The following is a 23368-nucleotide window of genomic DNA, read 5'->3' on the forward strand; positions in this document are numbered from 1 at the left end:
GTGTGTGTGTGTGTGTGTGTGTGTGTGTGTGTGTGTGTGTGTGTGTGTGTGAAATGTCTGAGGCTGGATTTGAACTCAGGTCCTCCTGACTCCAGGGCTGGTGCTCTATTCACTGCACCACCTAGCCACCCCCTTAAATTAAAAACATTCTTATCAGTAAAATTCTACCTTCTCTCTTCCTACCCCCACTGAAAATAAAAGAAAAACGAAACCCTGTTACAAACACATAGATAAGCAAAACCGGTTTCTTTGGCCACCACACAGACTTTCTAGCCATTAGTATGAGAGAGAAGTTTCAGTGACTGGGAAATATGGTAAAAGAAAAAATAGAATTGAGCCGGAGGACCCTAGCTCCTTCTAGCAAAGGCTCTGAGAAATATATCATTCATTATGAAAATTTTAAAAAGCCAATACAGTACCCTCAGTCTGATTAGGGATAAAAGAGCATTTGGGGCAGCTAGGCAGTGCAGTGAATAGAGTACCAGCCCAGGAGCCAGGAGGACCTGAGTTCAAATCCAGCCTCAGACACTTAACACAAAAAAACTAGCCGTGTAACCTTGGTCAAGTCACTTAACCCCAATTGCCCTGCATTCCCCCCTACAAAAAGAAAAAAGAAAAAAACAAACAAAAAAAGATTTTAAACAATAACAAAAATGATATTGTAGATCTCACTCATCACTTAATTAGTCAAACAGCAAACTTTTATTAAGTAACTACAATGTGTCAGGTAGTGTGCTCTGTGCTAGGGATGCAGATACAAAAGTGGGATAGTCTCTACCCTGAGATAGCTTACATTCTATTTACTCATCCTCCTATGAGTAAGAGATAAGTGGCACAGTTAACAGAACCTGGGACATGGAGTCAAGAAGATCTGAATTCAAATCCAGCCTCAGACACAAATTAGTTGTGTGACCCTGGGCAAGTCACTTAACCCTATTTGCCTCAGTTTCCCCATCTGTAAAATGAGCTGGAGAAAGAAATGGTGAACCACTCCAGTATCTTTTCCAAGTAAACCCCAAATGGGGTCATGAAGAATCAAACACGATTTAAATGACTGGACAACAACAGCTTAAGACTCCAAATAAAGCCAACAGCTGGAAGCAGGATGGGGCATCGCAATAAGGTTCCAAATGGACCCCTGCCTTGCAGCAGCCTGTAGTGACTACAAAACCAGGAGAATAAATACGGAGTGTCAACCATCCACCAGCAGAGAGAAATGGCTGGTAGAATCTGTATCACTGGAACAGACTATGTGCCTGGCAGCTACTCTGTGCCCAGTGAGACCCACAGAAATAGGCAGGAGCTGCAAAGATCACTAAAGCATCTCCAGATGGCACTGGAAGCACGAAATACTCCTTTCATCCTTGTACCTTGGCTACATGGGTCCCCTACATGCATCTACTTTCCCCACTGCTGGTATATGTATTTGTGACCTAGGATGGGGAGGGGGATGTTCTATTATTATATCTTTTATTATGGTATTTAATGAAATTATTTTCATTTAAATTATTTATATCTTCAGGATGATTTGCAAAGGTAAACACTTTGATAGGGGCTTGTGAGCTAAGATTTTTTTTTTGAGAGGGGAGGTGAGGCAATTAGGGTTAAGTGACTTGTCCACGGTCACACAGTTAGTAAGTGTCAAGGGTCTGAGGCTATATTTGAACTCAGGTCTTTCTGAATACAGGGCTGGTACTCTATTCACTGCACCACCTAGGTGCTCTGTGAACTATGATTTTGTGTCACTTTGGACCCGAAGAACAATTTGAACCTGGGAAAGACTAATCTGGGGGACCTATTCTCTTGCGTTGGGGGGTGTCCCCAAGAGCTACATAAAACTAACACTAAATGTAATAATTAATGAAAAACATTAAAATGCAATAAATACATAGGAAAAGGAAACAATAAAGTGCTTGGAGACATTTAAGATGGAAGACAGGCAAGAGTGTGCTGGAGACTGGAGATTATTAAATTTTTATTGTGAACATTTATACCTTGGAAATCAGCAAATACTGAAAGTCAGGGTCTAATTTACTATTTTGTTAATTATTTAGATTTAAGAAAGTGATGAAGAAAATGTTAATAATGAACATTAAATTTAAAAGTTACCAGCACACCAGAAAAAAGTTCACTTCTGACTGGTGATAATCAAGGAAGGATTTATGGAAGAAATGACACCTGAGTTAAGCCTTTTAAGAATAAGAAGGATTTTAGAAAGTTGAAATGTGGAAGGGTGGGTTGTGTGTTTCATGAAGGTATTTCAGGAAGAGCAGTACCATAGAAAGAGTACTGACTTTAGAGTCAGAGGGCCTGAGTTCTAATCTTGCCTCTGCTATTTACTATCTGTTTGACCTTGGGCAAGTCATTCAGCTATTCTGGGACAGTTTACTCAACTACAAAATTATGGGGTAGCACAAGATGACTTTTAAAGGTTCCTTTTGGCTCTAGTTCTATGATCCTGTGATCTTTGTTTTTTTTTTGGTGGGGGGAAGGCAAGGCAATCGGGGTTAAGTGACTTGCCCAAGGTCACACAGCTAGTAAGAGTGTCAAGTGTCTGAGGCCAAATTTGAACTCAGGTCCTCTTGACTCCAGGGCTGGTGCTCTATTCACTGCATCATCTAGTTACCCGGATCTTTGTTCTTAAAAGTAATTTTAAATGTTTTAATGATATTCTTCATCTTTTGTCAATAGACACTTCTAGGGATGGTTAAAAAAAACCCAAACCCTTTTCCTACCCTTCCTACCCTCTCCCTTTTGATAAAGACAAACAATGCCAGAGTCTGGCACATAGTGGGTGACTAGTAAATGCTTATTGATTGATAAAATTAAGCAAGTGACCACAACTTATCTATTCTTTCCTAGTAGCTGTCTTCCTGTTTGCTCACAATCTGACTTCCTTTTAGCAATCTTTTAGATTAACATTGTATATATTGTTATTTTCTTTGATTCTGCTTATTTTGCTCTGATCAGGTCACTTAAATATTCCCAAGTTTCTCTTAATTCTTTGTATTCATCATATCTTTTTGCACAATAATATTCCATTAATATATCAGTTTTTTAATCTATTCCCCAATTGATGGACACCCACTTTTACCAATTCTTTACTACCACAAAGACTGCTATGACTATTTGGATATATTTTGAGACTTTGTTCATATCCTTGACTTTTGTGGAATGTTTCCATTATTGGGATTGCTTGGTGAAATGGTATAGAGTAATCACTTTTCTTGAGTAGGCCGAATTGAAATTCCAAATGATTGGATGAATGTATAGCTTCACCAATGTGGGCTGACAAGCTCATTGGTCTAGGGGTATGATTCTCATATTCCATGTGAGAAGTCCCAGGTTCAATTCTGGGTGAGCCCAAAGGGGGCTATCTTCCTATAGCTTTTCAATTACTCACTGTTCCATTTTTTAAAAATCGTGGTATGAAGTACAACCATATTTTAATTTTCATTTCTCTCATTTTTAATGATGTTGAGTATATCTACATATGGCTATAACCTATTTGGCAATTCTTTTGATAGCTATTAATATCCTTTAATCATTTACTTATTGGGGGATAGCTCTTGATGCTTTTTTATTTATCTTAATTCTTTACATGTCTTAGAGAATAGACTTTTATTGGGGATATCTGATATCAATATTTTCCCTACTCTATAGTTTTTCTTTTAACTTTCTTTGAGTTAATTTTCTTTTACAAAAGTTTTTTTTTTTTAATTCGGCTTTATGTAGTCATTTTATTTTCTCATTTACAATCTCATCTTTCCTTTGTTTGATTAAAAATATTCCTCTACTACTTCTCTGATTTTCTTTTAGGGTGTCACCTTTTATAATCAGGTTGTATATACGTTTTGAGCTTATTGTAATATAAAGTATAAGATGGTGCAGTTAGGTCCTAGTTAATATGAATAATGAATATTGTGAAGTGGTCCCATGTATCTAAATTCACACTATTTGAAGTTATAATTTTGCAAAATATGGTAATTGGTTCCATTCCAATGGAAATTTGTAGTGAGAATTCAAATAATACTTCATTTGGTTCATTATTGGCTCTAATTGACACCTAATTCTAATCTAAACCTGACATGCCAAACTGTTTTAGAGTGTCCCAGAAGTTATTGTAAAAAAGATAGCCCTGGGGCGGCCAGGTAGCACAGCGAGTAAGAGCACCGGCTCCAGTGTTGAGATAGACCTGGAGATCGAATCCCGGGCTCAGACACTTAGCAACCACCCAGAAACACCTGGCCGTGTAACCTTGAGCAAGTTACTTAACCCTGATTGCTCAAAAAAAAAAAAAAAAGATAGCCCTTTATTCAATAATTTAAGTCCATGGGGTTTATTAAATAGGAGGCTACTGTTTTTAATTGCTTATTCAATCTTTTCTACAAATTTGACTTTTTTTAAAAACAGTTCCAAATAGCTTTGATGATTTATAGAGTAATGTAGTTTGAGTCTGGAGATGATAAACCTTAGACACTTATAGCTGGGTGACCCTGGGCTAGTCACTTAACCCTGTTTGTCTCAATTCCTAATCTGTAAAATGAGCTAGAGAAGGAAACGGTGAACCACTCCCTTATCCTTGCCAAGAAAACACCAAATGGGGTCATAAGAGTCAGACATGACTGAAATGACTGAACAGCAACAACATGATATATCTCCTTGAATTGTACTTTTTCCCCCTCCATTATTTCTCTTGAGATTTTAGACCTTTTGTTCCAAATGAATTTTGTTGTTTTGTCAATACAATAATCCCATAAGGCATTTTGCTTGGTAAAGCATGAATTTATTTAGCTAGTATGGTCATTTAAATTATTTTGGCAAAGGTCAATCATAAATAGTGAATACTAGTCTAATGATTTAAATATCATTTCAACTCTGTAAAGAGTGTTTGTAGCTGTACTACATGTCATGTTGGTGTCTTGGAAATATATTTATGAATTTTGCTGTTATTTTGAATGGAATTTCTCTTATTTCTTCCTTAGTCTTTTGGAGTTACAATGGGTCATTATTTTGTTAAGAGGTCTCAAGTCTTTTGTAGTTTTCTTTACAATATTCTAGTCATTGTAAAACTTATTTTTCTACTTTTGTTTACTTTACTCTGTATCAGTTCATATAGTGACTAGACCTTTGATAGCTTTTCTATTTCTAGATCCAGCTGATCCAACATCCTGTGAACAGTGACTGTGTCTGCTAACATATACAATATTATGCCTCCGTGGCCCTCCACCTCTCTGCTGAGATAGAGAAACATACACACACACACACACATATGTACACACATATATATTTATATACACATAAATTTCATGATCTGTTCTCTAGGACCATATATTAAAATGATTTTAAAAATTATAAACATGACAAACATGGACATTTCCACATACAAAGAACAGAAAAATATTATATACAAAACCATGAATTACATTGAACTTTTAAAAAAGCATATGTTAAATTTAACATGGTAGCCCCAACGCCACCCCACTTGCCTATGTTCTCTTCTGAACCCTTACTCTTTTCTGTATATTTTATTGATATTCTTTCAATTCATTGATATTCTTTTTAAAACAAAATTATTCTATTACCACTTCCCCACTCAACTCAATTTCAGTTCTCCCCTCCTCCAAACAAAAGCCCTTACTAGTAACAAATAAATAGTGGTAAAGCAAAATGAAGTCACACATTAGTTGTTTGAAAATGTATTTCTCATGTACCTTTCATCTATTACTTCTCTGCCAAGAGATGGAGAGCGTGTTTCCTCACAGTGTGTGCTCCATCAACAGTGCATTCGGATACTGCTGGTGCAGTTGTGAACTAGTTCAACCATTCTGGAGAACAATTTGGAACTTGGGCTATAAAACTGTGCATACCCTTTGACCCAGCAATACCGCTCTAGGTCTTTAGCCCAAGGAAATCAAAGAAAACGGAAAAGGACATATATGTACAAAAATATTTCTAGCATCTCTTTTTGTGGTGGCAAAGAACTGGAAATCGATGCCCATCAATGGAGGAATGACGGAATAAGTTGTGGCATATGATTGTGATGGAGTACTATTGTGCTGTGAGAAATGACAAGGAGGTTAGTTTCAGAAAAACCTGGAAGACTTATGTGAACCGATGCAAAGTGAAGTGAGCAGAACGGGGAGATCGTTGTACATAGTAACAACAGTATTTTAATAATGACCAACTGTTGAAAGACTTAGCCACTCTGACTGATACAATGATCCAAAACAATCCTAAAAGACTCATGTTGAAAAATGCTATCCATCTCCATAGAAAGAACCAATGAACTCTGAGTACAAATTGAAGTATAATTTTCTCACTTTCTTTGTATTTCTTGCCTTTTATTTGACATGGCTAATGTGGAAATATGTTTTGTATGTTACCTTGTGTATAATTAATAGCAGATTGCTTGTTTTCTCAGTGTGTGGGAAAGGGCTCAAGAGAGGGAGAGATTGTAGAACTCAAAAAGTTTTTTAAAGTAAAAAAAATTTTTTTAAAAGAAAAAACTAGTGCATTTGTATGCCTATTCTCCCATAATCCTTCAATAATTGTTATTTCTTTATGTTTCCTTTGCCAATTTGATGAGTATGAGGTAGAACCTCAGAGTTGTTTTAAATCTACATTTCTTTTATTACTCATGACTTAGAGAATTTTTCCCCATATAGTTGCTAATTGTCTGTATTTCTTATTTTTAAAATTGCCTGTTCATATGATTATATGATCATTTATCTATTAGAGAATAATTATTTTCTTATATATTTGTGTCAACTTCTTATATATCTAGATACACACCTTTAACAGATAAATTTGTTCAAATATTATTTTCCCTATTGACTGTTTCCATTCTAATTGCATTGATTTTGCTTGGGCAAAGCATTTTCATTTTATGTAATTAAAATTGTCCGTTTTATATTTTATGATCGACTTTATCCTTTGTTTTATTGAGAACTCCCTCCTCTACCCTCAGCCATAGTTTTGAAAAGTACCTCCTCTTCTCTTAAGTTGATTATTATATAACATTTTATACTTAGGTCATGTATCCATTTGGGATTTATTGTGGTATATGATGTGAGATGTTCTAACCTTAATTTCAATCAGACTGTTTTTCAGGTTTCCCAGTAGTTTTGTCAAATAGTGAGTCCTTACAGTAGCTGGTGTCTTTGGATTTATCATATACTATGCTACTAAATTTCACTGCTTTTGGGTCTTGTTTGCCAAATCTTTTCCACTGATCACTTAATTCTTCTTTTTAGAACTTAGCTATCATGCCATGTGGGGCAAATATATAAAAACAATAGTCTTCTTTTTTCATTGTCCATACCGTCTTTAAGTGAAATGTTATTTCCTTGTTAATTCCCTTGGCATTATCAATTTGTATTTGTCCCCCTGGTACTTTTTTAACATGTAGAAAGGCATCCTAGGAAATAAAGTTCTGTGGGGCAGAGCAGAATAATCTTATTTGGCATGATCTATGGACAAATTAGAGCTAACTAGATGGCTCAGTGGATAGAGTACTGGGAATGGCATCAGGAAGACCTGAATTCAAATTTGACCTCAGACATTTGCTAGCTGTGTGACCTTGGGCAAGTCATTTAACCTCTGTTTGCCTTAATCCACTGAAGAAGGAAATGGCAAACCACTCCTTGCCAAGAAAGCTCCAGGGACAATATGGTCCATCGGGTCACAAAGTTGGATATGACTGAAATAACAGGGACAAATTAGGGTACTATAGGCCACCCAGTGGTTTAAGTTTGAAATTGGAATGAAATGAGAAACTTGAAGGCCCTGTGGTAGTTAACAAAGGAGATACATTTAGCTATGACACAGAAAGGATATTCAGCATTGATTCTGGAAGGTATAGGTACCTGCTGTCTGTGTTGGCTATGGTGGTCCAATTGTCAACAGTCTGAGGGACTCCTTGTGATCTGGCTTTTGTACTTGGGCCATGGAGAAGCTACTGAGCTTCAGTCCCCTGAGGTAATTAAGTCTTGAAGCCAGTTTCAGTCTTTTCAGGAAAAAATAGCCCAACCTTCATGAGGTAAGGCCCTAGGGAGAAGCTAGCCCAGGGTATGTGGCAGGGCCTTAGGAAATACTGTCCCTATAACAAAAGGGTCAGAAGTGCAACTTGACCTGCAATCTTCCTGACTGTGGCTAGAACCAGATTAAAATTTAATTGAGAAATGTTTAGCAAAGTAACCAAAAATACAATACAACATAGGTAGTGTTGATTTGTGGTTTTCTAAGTCAATATGCAGCCCTTAACCTATATGAGTTTAACACCACCATGTACCTAAATAGGAACAATATTTCATTTTCTCCTCCAAGGACAGAGTATGCGCATGGGCATAGAACATTGAAAATAAAATCATCAGATCCAGAGAGGCTTTGAAATGAGCACTTGTGGCTGGACCAGTTTGAGTTCAGGTTACAAGGAGCTAAGATGTGGGGAAGGAGGGGCTTGTAGTTGCTGACATGATTGGTGTGGACTCTGTTCAGCATTGAGATGAGACCATGGAGTTGTCTGGGAGAGATAAGAGTAATGCTTTTCCCCTCCCCCTTTCTCCCTCTCCCTTCTTAGGGAGAACATTAAGTTCCCATTCCAAAGCTTATCTCTATTCTTTAAAATTACATTAATATTTTCTGCTTAGTTAATTTGAATTTGCTGTCTCAATAGTGACACTATAGAAAGATATATAGATAAGCTATAGCTTATCGCATATAGATTGATGCTTCTGATCTGTGTATGTCATTATTGGTGGTGAATGGGAGTTGTAAAAAGAAAGAGATAGTGAGACATATTATGCAGAGAGAGACTGAGGGGGAGAGAGAGCATGAATACTCTGAATTTAACTAGAGTGATCTGGTCGGGGGCTCAGAAACTATACAAGAAGAAATCTTATTGATTTCCTATTTTTATAAACCCTCCAAAGTGGGGCAAGCATGGATCTGGGTCTTCCCTCTTGGATACTAAGAATAGCTATCTAATGGTGGTGGTGGTGTTGAGTATGTGTCTGTGTGTGTGGGGGTGGGTGTTGCTGTGGTCAATATGCCCTCTCTGTTGTTTCCTTCCAAGCATTCAAAAAGAAATCCTTCTGGAGGGATTGGAATGATGATTAGAAAGTAGGTCATGCTTGGAGGCAAGAGAAACAGAGTGGCTGGATAAGGCTTCTTTCAAGGCAGAAGGCCAAGGATGGAGACCCTTTCCTTTTCAAAATTCAACAGGTAGATTTTCCCACCTTGTACAAATAACCCTCACAGGCATCGGCTGTATATGGGTGGCTGAGATCATAATTGCAACCCTCACTTTTTTACAACTGCCTGAAGCATATGGTATTTTGTTCCATCCTCTCTGTTTCATCTCATGTCTCTATGTTTTAAATGTGTTTCTTGTATATGACCAATGACTAGGGTTTTTTTTTTAATCCATGTCTCAATTCCCTTTCTATTTATTGAGAAATTTATCATTCACATTTAGGGTTATAATTGTTGAGTGCATATCCTATTCCAAGAAAAAGATACATAATACACATATACATATATACGACATACGTACTCTTTCCCAGTTCAAATAAAAATAAGTAATAAATAAATAAAAATAGAAATAATCCTATCCTTTTCCTCTCCCTTCCTCCAATTCAGTCTTTTATTTCTTTGACATTAATTTGTGATGTCCCTTTCCAAAGAATGGTTTTTAAAATTTTTACTCCTTCTCTACACTTTTTTTCCCTCCTCTTCCCTCTTGGGATACTATAGGATTTATTTCTAGGCACTTCAGAGTTTTGAATGGAGGCAGCAGAGTGCAGTGATTCTAGTCTGAAAGGCTTTATTTTATCCTTTGCCCTTTTCCTCATAGCTTAACCCTTTTGATGTCATACTGTATTCTCTTAAATTTATGACCTCCTGTCCAACCCTCTCTGCTCTGTGCCTCCCTACGGTCCCATATATTTCCTCTCTTTTGGTTAGTACTGAGACACACAATCCTGTCTTTTAGAAGCTCATCTCCTGAAATGTCCAAACTCCCAACAAGCAGAATTTGTTGCAAGATGCTTATCTCATTTCCTCTTACCTCTGTTAAGTCATTTTCAAATATTGCCAGATTGTTCCCTTTCTGTCGACTGTACTCAATTCCATTCTTTCCATGATCCCCTAAAGATGCGGGATGTTGAGAGCCTCTCATCCTTTCAGGTCCTGCCCCATTGTTAGCTAGTCCTTGTATCCCACCTTTTCCTCTCCCTATCTGAAGGGGGTTTGCATTATCCTAACATGCATAAAATTGATTTATTAATGAAGGAATAAAATCTTCTCCTGAAATATTAATTTTTTCCACTTAGTCTCTTCTCAATTTTTCTCATTGTACCTTTTGCACCTTAGATTCTCATTTATTAATGTCCCTCAGAAAATAAGCAAGTTGAGAAAATCAAAACAAACAAAAAGAGTCCCCTTCCCTAAATTTATGGCCTTTTCTTGTCCTAGTCACATGAAAAGAAGTATTTCATCTCTTTGTCATTTTTTGCTATGACAATGTAATTAACTTTCTTTTATTTGATCAACTTGCATTCAAATTCTTCTCTTTTACTTAATAACCAATTATTTTGTTTGGTGTTTGGCTCAGCCTCGCAGGACATGTTATTTTGGGGGCGTCAGTAGATATTCTTTGCTATTGAGAATACCATTTCAGTTTTATCTTTTATTGCTGGTGATAATGGGGTAATACCATGCTATTTTGGGTGTCCGGTAAGTTAAACTCAAGATGTCCAAAATTGAAGTCATTATCTTTTCCTTTCTAACCCCCCTCTGCTTGACTTCCCTATTACTGTTGAGGGTAATGCCCAGGTTCTACACTTAGGTAGCACCTCTTTCACCTCTCATATCTGATGTGTGGCCAAATTCTGTTGATTCTATCTTTGCCACATCTCTCCCACGTGCCTCATTTCCTTCTCTGACGGCCATCACTCTAATGCAGGCCCTCATCCCCTCATGCCTTGATTACTGGGGCTACCTGCCTCAATTCTCTCCCCCTCCAATCAGCCATTAAAGTGATTTTCTGATCATGTCCTCCTTTGAGCTTCCTGCTCACTAAATTCCATTTCCTCCAGAACAAATAGAAAATGCTCTGGGATTCAAAGATCTTCTTACCCTAGCCCCCTTCTAGCTTCCCAGTCTCCTTACACCTTATTCCCCAACATGTACTCTTTGATTCAGTGGCACTGGCCTCCTGGATGTTCCCTTGGCTCTGGGCCTTTTCTCTGGCTGTGCCCCATGCCTGCAATGCTCTTCCTCCATTGCAACTACTGTTCTCTGCCTTCCTTCAAGGCCAAACTAGAATCCTGCTTTCTATAACAATAATAATCCTTCTTAGTTCTAGTCTTTTTCATCCCTCTTAATTATTTTTAATTTATCTTGTATGTAGCTTGCTTTGTATATATTTGTTTTCAGAATGTGAACCCCTTAAGGGCAGGGACTGTCTTTTGACTCTTTTCATATCTTCAGCACTTAGCATGGTGCCAGGTACATAGTTGGCATTTAATAAATGTTTACTTAATAACTGAATGTTGATGATGCTTCTGATTATTATTCTTAGAAGCCTCTCTAGACCTAAACAGTTATGAAATATGTTTGGACATTGCATTTTTTCCTGTATTTTTGTTCTCTCAACCCCTCTGATACAATCAACCTTGACTTTGGGGATGAATACTTCTTGGGAACTGAAGTTCTTATTGCTCTAATAAGTGATCACCATCTGAGACCAGGCATTCTGGGAAATGCAGTACTTTTTCCCCTTGCCCACACATATTATATATAAATAGAGTAGAGTGGAAGTCTAATAAATGACATTATTTTTTATTAGTATTTCTTGAAGAAGTTAGTACGTGACTAAATTTAATAGGTCAATGAAAAAGATGTGAAATTATTGAAATATTTGTATTTAAACAGAGACTTCCAAAAGTTTCTGAGGGTTACTCAAAGATAGTTTTCCCTTAAGAAGATTTAAATTACCCCTATAATCTTGTTGTGAAATCTAATTAAACCTGCTTCTGTCCCAGTGATCATAACCTTAAACTAATGGAATACTATTTTTATTTCATGACATTCAATTGGTCTGCCTCCTTTCATTGCTTATACTAAAGTGGGTAGTATTAAATAACAGCATGGAAACCAAATGTAGAGGAACAAAGGATAGACTTCAAACTTTAGCACTAACCATATTAGATTATTTCAGAATTCATGGGCTTTAGAATTGAAAGAAAGAAAGAAAGAGAAAAAAGAAAGGGAGAAAGGAAGGAAAGAAAGGAAGAAAAAAGAAACAGAAGAAGAAGAGAAGGGAGGAAAAGAGAAGGAGGGAGGGAGGGAAGAAGGAAGGAAAGAAAGAAGAAAGGAAGAAATCTATCCAACAAACCCCAAGTTAAGTGGTCATCTTTTGGCCATCAAAATTTACCTTACTTTGGAGAGGAGGAAAGGGAGGGGCTTTTTATTGTCTCCCGCATCCTCTTCTTACTTTTGAGGTCTCCTATGATTTGGTACTACCTTAGATATTCAGTCTAGTTTTCTTCTGCTTCCCAGTAACTACCTATCATTTCTTCTAGTGGAATCAGTCTCCTCATCGTTTACTCCTCCCTTGACCTTCCCTTCCACCTCATCTGCCCCGCCATGTTGGTTACAACCTCTATGCCTTATGCCATCCTTTCTTGCTTTCTATCCAAATCATACCTATCCCTCCACATCAAATTTAAATCTTTCATATTCTATGAAGCCTAGCCCAGAATGGTCTCTCTCCTTTTCTGAAATCCTATGACATTTCAACACACAGGTGAACATTTAACGTTCTCTAAAAGTCTCAGATGTGTTAGATTTGTTTCTTAGGTAGACTACAAGTTCCTTGGGGGATAGTACCATGTATTTCTATTCTGAATTAATCATCTGTCTCTAATAAACCTATTCTTCTCATTTTTCCCCTGTTTCTGTGGATAGCACCGCAGTGTTGAGAGTTGAAGGAGACATTAGAGATCATCCTAATTAGAAATCGTTCCTAATTTTCTGTGTGAGACTACTGAGGCACAGAGAAGTAAAGTAATTTTCTCAAATTCACATAAGTAGCAGATAGGAAAGCCAGGATTCTGATACATGTCCTTGGACTCTAAATCCAAAATTCTCCCTCATCATAAGCTTCTCTCATCCCCCAGTACCTAGCACAGTCCCCTGCACACAGTTGGCTCTTAACAAATGCTGACATAGGGGTGGCTAGGTGGCACAGTGAACAGAGCTCCAGCCTTGGAGTCAGGAGGACCTGAGTTCAAATCCTGCCTCAGACATTTAACACTTACTAGCCTGTGACCTTGGGCAAGTCACTTAAACCCAATTGTCCTGTCTTCCCCCCTCCAAAAAAGCAAAGCAAATCAAAACAAATGCTTATGTAATGTGCCCTCATTACACTGTACCTTGTGTCATACTGATGTATATATCTCATTTGCTCTATTAGGGCTTTTTAAGCACAGGGATGATGTTGTATTCCTTCTTTTTATCCCCAACTTCTAACACAATATAGTAGGTACTTAATATATATTTACTGAATTGGATTGTTCTGTAAACTCTGCAGGGTATAGCATAGGATTTTCAATAAATACCTGTTGATTCATTGATTGAAGTTTTATTTTGAGTCTGGATCAGTTCTTGAATAACACTGGTTCTTCTGGTCTTCTAGAATCATAAGAAGAATTCTAGAGTCATAAGGGACCTTGGAGATCACCTAATTCCCATCTAATTTCCTTTTTTGTGTCATGAATTCTTTGAACAATGTAGTGAAATTTATGGAGCCCTTCTCCAAATTATGTTTTTAAATGCATAGAGTAAAATACATAAAGCTACAAAGGAAACCAATTATACTGAAACGCAGTTGCCAATATATATATATATATATACACACATTTAATTCACAGACCCTAGGTTAAAAACTTATTATCTAATTCAATGCCCTCATTTTAGAGATGAAAACAAAACCAAACCAAAAACAGAACAACCCAGAGTGTCAGGGAAATAGATTGCCTTTTCAAAGATCATACAATCAGTGAGTAGGAGGCCAAAGACTGCAATGTAGGTCTTTTGACACCTAAGATCTTCTAGAGAATGGACTAGGAGAAACCTAAAAAGGATGAACCAAACCAGATTCCATGGCCACCTTTGGAAGGGTTAGCCATAGTAATATTGCATTTACTTTACTGAAGAATCATTTCTGAGTTTTAATCCTAGCTCTGCATATCATTCTGGAAAGGCCACTTATTCTACTGCATTACTGTCATATGTTCCTTCTCTACATGGACTTTTCCTTGCCTTGCCTTATGGTCAGCCCCTCCTTGCACAGGAGTGGTCCAAGAAGCCGGCTTTTAGCTAGATTCCATCCCCCCAATCCACAGACCTTTCTGCCTATGGCAATCTGGCCTGAAAAAGTAACATATACTGTGACTTACTGGATTTTCTGCTCAGGATTGAATTTTCTAGATCTGTTTGGAGGAATCTTGGTAGGGGGGGGAATGGCAGGCGCTTTCTATATTTCCTTCTGCTATTCCACCACCCCGGTTTATGACTTGATTTTTACCTTCTTATATTTTCATCAGAGATATCCTTAATATGTCTTTAGATAATTTTTGTAAGGATTTTGCAGAGATTAGAAAGTACTTACATGTCTTCTCTGTGACTTTGTTTGGAGAGTAATAATACCAGTTCTGATTTTTTCTAATTATTTGGCATCTTCTTTTATGAATATTCATATATTGATCCTTCATTGCTTTTTTTCCCCTGCAATTAACAAGAACTTATTTTCTCTCTTTCCCACATTTCTACCTTCCCAATGAGGGGGAAAAAAAGAAAAAAAACCCTTCTAACAAATATGCATAGTCAAGTAGAACAAATTCCCAAATTGTCCAATTTCAAAATGTATGTCTCATTCTGTATCTTGAGTCTTTCACTTGGATGGTGAGTAGCCTACTTTATCATGGAATAATGGTTAGTCATTGTGTTGATAAGAGTTCTTATGTCTTGCAAAGTTTTTTTGTGTTATACAATTGATATTATTATAAATGCCATTCTCTTGGTTCTGCTTACTTCACTCTCCATTAATCCATAAATGTTTTCTCTGGTTTATCTGAAACCATCCCTTTCTTCATTTCTTATGGCACAATACTATTGAATTATAATCATACATTATATTTTATCCAGTCATTCCCCAACTGGTGGGCATTCCATTAATTTTCAGTTCTTAGCCAATATGAAAAAACTATTACAAATATATATATATATATATTTATATAATATATATTACAAATATATATATATATTTGTAATACATAAACATAATAAATGTAATACATAAACATAAGGGTTTTTCCCTCTTTATTGATCTTTTGAAGACACAGTATAACTGGGTGAAAGAATATGCATAATTCAGTAGCTTTTGGGGGGTATATTTCCATATTGATTCCCAAAATGGTTGTATCAAGTCATAGTTCTACTAACAGTGCATTAACATGTCTGTTTTTCCTGAAGTCCCTCCAACAAATTTTTTCTTTTACACCCAAATCTTATGGGTGTAATATCAAATTTCAGAGTTGCTTTAATTAACATTTTTTTATTATCAGTGATCTGAATCATTTTCTCCCCCATATGGTTTGATAACTTGTATTTCTCCCTTTGAAAATTGCCTGATTATATTCTTTAACTATTACTTGGGGCCCTCTATGCTTTCAAAACTATGTCTTCTAGAGAAGATTGGATTTTCTTCATTAAGTGACCTTTCAACTTTCTTACATATTTCATAGGGAATTGGTCAAACATGGAGAGAAGTTGGGAATTGGAGTAAGGGGAAAGCAGGTGGTGCTAGGAAAGCTAAGCTACCAATGAAGAGGGGGAAAGCTCCTTTATCTGTATGGGCTTAGTTTCCTTTCATTACTCCCTCTTTGAGACAAGTGTTACTTCTTTTGGACTCAGCTCTCCAAGAATGGCAGGCAGTATTTAAAAAATGAAAGTAGGGGCGGCTAGGTGGCGCAGTGAACAGAGCACCGGCCCTAGAGTCAGGAGGACTTGAGTTCAAATCCTCAGATACTTAACACTTACAAGCTGTGTGACCTTGGGCAAGTCACTTAACCCCAATTGCCCTGCCTTCCCCCTCCAATAAGCACAAAAAAAAGAAAAGAAAAGAAAGTGAATTTACCTGCTATTCCCTCCCAATTTGCTATTCTCACTGGTGCATGATTTATTCCTAGGAATAGCTAAATCTCAAATTTATATGACAGGCTTATATAGGCTAGTTGTGTTCTTCCACTCTATTATAATAGTTCCTGTTGACGAAACCTTTGAAAGTTATTTTCCCCCTAGATTAAGGAATGTCCCCTCTCTTATCCTCCTTTTTGTAAGTTTGAAACCAAATACATTTATGGTTTATGTATAACATTTCTGTATTGTGAAAAGGATTTTATAATAGGAAAATGAGATAAATAGAAAGTAACAGATAAAGAACAAAAGTAAATACAATTGGATTACCAGAAGAGGGAAGAACAGCTTTGATAACAAGTATAATGACTTCCTGGCTCAGTCTGATCTCTCAGGTCCACTCATACTTTCTTGACCCAATAGATCCCTTGGACTTGTCACTACCTTGGCTCTACCTCATCAAAAAGAGGGTAATTTCAGATTTTTCCTAATAGACTCTTTTGTAGTTTATATCTCAGTAGTATTTGTTAATAGAGTAATTAGTGCATCATGGTTATTAACCCATCTGTCCAGGGATTGTGGAAAAGTAGCTCATGACTTTGTTTCTGTGAGTTTCATCTGTGTCATTGAACTTGGTATGCCTTTTTGCTGCTATCTATCAAAGTTCCTATTCAGGTTCCTATCCAGAGCTATCAGCCAGTCATTGCAGAAAGCAGAATTATCCTGGTAGACATGGAAGGTGTAGCGGCAAGCACCCCAGCGTCCCCAGGGGGGCTGCCAACACACGTTCTTAGATCTGCTTTGATAAAGGAGAGCAACTCAAAATACGTTAACAAGCTTACTGTAATCAGTCAAATATGTATCCTTTACCTTGTTCAGGGGAAAAAGGTCAGCTCCCCGAACTTCAGAATATACAGACAGAATTATCAAGACAGAGAAACAGATCAAGTAGACAGTTTCCAAACCGTCCAACCATTACATCCATACCAAATCAACATCTGGGTTTCATCAACATCTGGGTTTTTCAAAGCCAGGGGGCTCTCAACAATGGCTTCCCAGAGTCTCATCTGATCAAATCACAGAACACTTCTCAAAGTGAGCCTCAAAACAAAGCTACACATCAGGGCTTATATAGCCTTCTCCTGGCTCAGAGAATGTAACAACCTTATTGACCCACTGGCCAATCAAAAAATATCTACTGAAAAACAAGCCTCCCACCCCAGGCTCCAGGTGCACTTTAGCCTGGGAAGATCTTAAAAATTTACATTCCCATTACAGAAGATCATTACTCCACAGAGATCATCTCAACATCCAGGAGGAAGTGTTCTTAGAGTCAGGGATGGATGTCATGATTGGCTGCCATTTTTTTTTTGAAAAGACAAAAGATATGAAAGCATCCATTTTCCTAGATTACTTTGTCTTGCTAGGACCAAAATGAAGGTGTTCACTGAAGGAGGGGTCAGATACTGATACCTGAGGGATCAGTTCCTTGAGGTTACATGAGTTGATGTTGCCCTAGGGTGCTATTAAACCTGCACTTTCGCAGGTAAATCAAGGGAATGCCTTTGAGTCAGTACAGCTATCTCTGCTCATTCTGTCAATCACATATGTGATGTCTGATACTCTCATACACCTGCTTATGCACCTAATTATCCATCTGTTAACTATATAGTTATTTAACATTAGTATTATTTAGGTAGTCAACCCTTAAGTGTGAGCAAACTAGTAACTTAAGGGGAGACAGACAATAGCACAGTAAGTTCAAAATTATACAGTATTCTTATATTTTTTCCATTTTTTCTCTTTTTTATTTTTTAGTTTACATCATTCCTTTCCACAACATTTCAAGTTACAAATTTTCTCCCCATTTTTTCCCTACTCACCACCCCAAAACAGAAATCCCACAGAATATCCCCTCTCCCAATCTGTTCTTTCCCATATCTTACCCCATCCCCTCTCCAACTTTCCAGCAGGGCCCAGTGGATCTGTATGCCCCAGTACCTGTTTATCTTATTTCCCATGTAATAATAATAATAACTATATATATATATATATATATATATATATATATATATATACATTTTTAAACATTTGATTTTAAAACTTTGAATTCTAGATTCTTCCCCTTCCTCCCTCGTCACCCACCCTTACTGGGAAGATAAACAATTCAATATAGGTTGTACACGTGTAGTTATGCAAAACATGTCCATAGTTGATATATTGTGAAAGACTGATGATATTTCCCTCCATCCCATCCCACCCCGCACATGTTCTATTCTCTACTTTGATCCTTTCCCTTTTCAAAGTGGTTGCTTCCAACTTCCCTCCCCCACAGCCTGCCCTCTCTTCTATCATCCCCCCTCTCATTCCCTTCCCCCCTACTCTCCTATAGGACTATATACACACTACATACCCTACTTAGTGTGTATGTCATTCCCTCCCTAAGCCAAATTCAATGAGAATAAGATTGACTCATTCCATTTTGCCTTCCTGTTCTTCCCCTCCATTGTAACCGTTTTCCCTTGCCTCTTCTATAGGAGATAGTTTACCCCATTCTGTCTCTTCCCATCTCCTCTCATTATATTCCTCTCTCATCTCTCAATTTCACCTTTTAAATATCATCCCTTCCTATTAAATTGGTCCTGTGCCCTCTGTCTATGTATACCTGTACACATATATACACACACTCACATATGTATTCATACTCCCATATACCCTCCTATTTTCTATTCCCTTCAACTATTCTCATACTGAGAAAAGTTTCAAAAGTTACAATTATTGTTTTTCCATGTAGGAATGTAAATAGTTCAACTTTGATAAGTTCCTTATGATTTCTTTTCCCTGTTTACCTTCTCATGCTTCTTGTATCTGAGTGTCAAATTTTCTATTCATCTCTGGTTTTTTCATCAAGAATGCTTGACAGTCCTCTATTCCACTGAATGACCATATTTTCCCCTGAAACATGATACTCAATTTTGCTGGGTAGGTGATTCTTGGTTTTAATCCCAGCTCCTTTGCCCTCTGGAATATCATATTCCAAGCCCTGTAATCCCTCAGTGTAGAAGCTGCCAGATCCTGTGTTATCCTGATTGTGTTTACACAATATTCAAATTGTTTCTTCCTGGCTGCTTGTAATATTTTCTCCTTGACTGGGGAACTCCAGAATCTGGCTATAATATTCCTAGGAGTTTTCTTTTTGGGATCTTTTTCAGGAGGTGATCGGTGGATTCTTCCAACCTCTATTTTGCCCTCTAGTTCTAAAATATCAGGGCAATTTTCCTTGAGAATTTCTTGAAGGATGATTTCTAGGTTCTTTTTTTGATGATGGTTTTCAGGTAGTCCAATAATTTTAAAGTTATTTCTCCTGGATCTATTTTCCAGGTCAGTGGTTTTTCCAATGAGATATTTCACATTGTCTTCTATTTTTTAATTTGTTTGGATCTGTCTAATAGTATCTTGATTTCTCATAAAGTCACTAGCTTCCATTTGCTCCAATCTAATTCTGAAGGAATGATTCTCTTCAGTGAGTTTTGAGATTCTTTTTCCATCTGGAAAATTCAGCTTTTTAAGTCATTCTTCTCCTCGTTGAATTTTTGAGCCTCTTTTGCCATTTGAGTTAGTCTATTTTTTTTAAAGCAATTGGGGCTAAGTAACTTGCTCAAGGTTACATGGCCAGTTATTTTGTGTGGGTGCTAAGTATCTGAGGCTGGAACCGATGCCAGATCTCCAGACTCCGGGACTGGCACTCTTACTCACTGCACCACGTGGCCACCCCAGAGTTAGTCTATTTTTAAGGTGATATTTTCTTCAGTCAATTTGTTGACTCTTATTTTATAATTTTCTTGCATCATTCTCATTTCTCTTCCCAATTTTTCCTCCACTTCTCTTATTTGGTTTTCAAAATCCTTCTTAAAGTCCTCTATGGCCTGTAACCAGCTCGTATTTTCCCTTGATGCTTTTGGTGCAGGAGTTATGACTTCACTGTCTTCCTCCTGTTCCATGCTTTGATCCTTTTTGTTCCCAAAATAGGAGTGTAAAGTTGGATTGCTCTGCTTGCTTTTCTTCCTTTGCCTGCTCATGTTGCCACTCAATTACTTGACTTTTGAGCTTTTTGCCACAGTAGGACTCTGCTACCTGACAGGGGAGCTTTGTCCCAAATTGTTGGGGATTTCTCAACTGCCAATGCTATTAGTTGGGTGCCGTCTCTGAAGCCTCCACATGCTCTGACACACTGGTCATGCATCGCAGGTCCTCCACTGTAGACAGTGATCCAGATCCAAACAGGTTAAAGCAAGAGTGATTACCCCCTCAGACTGGTCACTTGGTCCCTCTACAATCTGCAGGCCAGGAGCTCTGAAGCAGCCACATGGCAGCTGCCAAGCCTCAGCGGCTTCTCCCTCCAGGGGGTAAAGGCCAGACCGCACTCCCAAACTCCTGGTTCACAAAGTCCACACTGCACTGACCTCTCACTTTGTCCTTAGCATCTATGGGTTGATAATTCTGGAAACTGCCACAGCTGCTGATGACCTGAATTCCCTCTAGCAAGTGGCTGGTTGTGGATGCCCTGAGGCTGAAACCCATGGACTTATGTGGGGCTGGGCTCAGCTCCCAGTGTGCTGCACTGGCCCCTTCCTGCTGGCCAGCCAGGCTGTCCTCAGTGGGAGGTTAGCTTCTCTCTCTCATTTTATTAGTTCTGTAGCTCCAAAGTTTGTTTAGAGTCCTTTTTAACATGAATTGGAAGAGGTGGGAGAGGGAGCTGCATGGAAGTCCTGTTTCTACTCCACCATCTTGACTCTGCCCCCCAGTATTGTTCTTATGTAGTACTATTTCTCCAAGGAGGTCATTTTTCTTTACTCCTTGAATCAGCAAGCTGTGGCCCCCAAGGGGATAAGGCCTGATTGCTTTCCTTCTTTATCAGCCTTTTATAGGACCTAAAGCCCCAATAAATCTCTCATCAAGTCTTACCCCCCAGACTCCTTAATAATATTTAGTTGGTATTTGTTTGACTATCATAATCTATCTTATTCTAAAATTCCTTCTTTTTACAAGTTTCTGATTTTTAAAAATAATCAAATATTTATTAATAGATTCCTGTGTGCAGAACACTGTGCTGGGAAAGAGGCAAAGTTTGGATAACACATGATTCCTGTTCTCATGGGGCTTATAGTCAAATATGAGAGTAAGTACCAACATAGTAGCATGACAGACATATCAGAAAGCTGTGAAACAAAAGTGCTGTGAGAGTTATGAAGGGGAAAATCATTACCAACTTGGGGGGGTGGGGATCAAGAAGGGGAAGCCTTATAGAGGAGGGAAAAATTGAATTGGGTTTGAGCAAGGTAAAAGGTAGATGATTCTAAGTCATGCTTCAAGAGGTGAGGGTGGGCAGAGAGAGTGAATATTGTTTGAAGTGTAGAGTACACAGAAGGGTATATATGGGATATGATATGTGTATTTGAAATGCCATCTTTGTTAATAGAATGATTAAGGTATGTTGGGATCTTTTTGGTAGCTAAAATGTTTAGTTATCCAGGACCCCCTTCCCTGATCATGTCAGATATGTAAGGTTACTTTAACTTGTTATCCATTAAATAAGAATCCAAGCTTTCCAGTATTCATTTCTGTGCCTATTCTTTTCTTTTATTCCTCTGTAGTAACATTTCTGAACTGAAAAGGTCCTTAATCCTATACTTTCATTTTGCAAATGAGGAAACAGAGGTTCAAAGAATGAAGTGACTTATCCAAGGTCACTTCTAGTTGTTGGTAGAGTTTGGACTGAAACCCAGTCTTTCTTTTTTTTGAGGGGGGAAGGCAAGGCACTTAGGGTTAAGTGACTTGCCCAAGGTCACATAGCTAGTGTGTCAAATGTCTGAGGCTAGATTTGAACTCAGGCCCTCCTGACTGGTGCTCTATTCACTGTACCACCTAGCTGCCCCTAGTCTTCCTAACTCTTAGTCTTTCTCCAGTATGTCTTGCTGCTCTACAATATTTAACCAACCAACCTCCCTCCCTCCCTTTTTTCCTTTCCTTCCTTCTCCCTTCTCCTCCTTCTCCTCCTCTCTTCTACTCTCCCCCTCTTTCTCCTCTCTCTCTCTCAGAAAGTTCTTAAGATTGGAAAGGACTCAAAAGCACACACACACAAAACCAAAATATGAAAAAAACCCAAATGGTTCATAATATTTCTTTCACTAGGCCACCTTCCCTTCCTGGACCCCAACAAGATAGTATTATTTTTAGGACTGCTGACCAGATATTTTACATTCACCTTAGATCTACACTGTCTAAGGAACTCACAAAATCCTGACCTTCTGGCCAGACATCACTTTCTTTAGTCCGACATCAATGGAATAATGCTGTAGTTGGTCATCTCCTCCGGGAAGTGTGCTGTTTCAGAAATCACCCTCTTGTTGGCTGATGTTCGAATCAGGGACTCAGAAATTCTTTGACCCACAAGGTTACCACCAAGTTGGTAAATATCCATTTCTCAAGATCACAAATTGCTGACCTATGTTCATGGAAGTAATTAGGAAGCAGAAGGCATCCAGGGACTTGAGGTCTAGTCTCAGACCCTCCAAAGCATATGTGCCCGTGTCTCCTGCCCTGTTATATGCTCATGCTATAAATCATTATTGTCCCTGGAAATGGAGAGAGATCACCTCTCCCCTTACACACCAACCCCTTCTGCTTTCTGGAAATCCTAGAAACAGAAGGTGCTGGAAAATAATCCAAAAGGAGAAACTCTGTCTCTGATTTCATAAAATCACAGTCTCTCAGAGCTGGAAGGGAACTTTGGTGTCATTTAGTCTAATCTTCCAAGGCTATTGGAAAACAATGGGCTGCCATCTGCCCCCACAATTTTTTCAGAGCTGTTTTTAGTTACAAGCTAAAACCATCCCTCTCCCATAGAAACAGCTGATGGGGTTTTAGGACTGGGCACTGGATGCAGCTGCTACTATGATTAAATGGCATGACCCTCACTCCCAATAGAAATTAATTGGACCCTGGAGCATTGCTGTCAAACCAAGAATTTCTGGAAACTAGAACATACTTCCATGTCTAGTCTTCCTGTACCCTCCAATAATTTCAATATACCTTAATGGGTGGGGGTTAGGGGGTGGTCCCCGATAATCCTAAAGAGTCAGTTGGGGCATTGTGACATTAAACA

The 23368-nt window shown here is 38.1% G+C and overlaps 1 long non-coding RNA gene across 1 annotated transcript in view; it reads right to left on the minus strand.

Annotated features, from left to right (window-relative positions):
• Window positions 1–23368, minus strand: part of LOC138164195 (uncharacterized) — a 48842-nt gene that overhangs the window by 21827 nt on the left and 3647 nt on the right. The window contains exons 2-3 of the long non-coding RNA XR_011169008.1: window positions 14678–14793; window positions 13626–13698 (exon numbers count right to left, since the gene is read on the minus strand). This is a non-coding gene — a long non-coding RNA (uncharacterized lncRNA). The remainder of the gene's footprint in view (window positions 1–13625; window positions 13699–14677; window positions 14794–23368) is intronic.

This window comes from Petaurus breviceps, unplaced genomic scaffold (assembly GCF_028583685.1).
Source record: "Petaurus breviceps papuanus isolate PSGF00001 unplaced genomic scaffold, PetGlider_PUasm1.0 189, whole genome shotgun sequence".
Classification (NCBI taxonomy): Eukaryota; Metazoa; Chordata; class Mammalia; order Diprotodontia; family Petauridae; genus Petaurus; species Petaurus breviceps.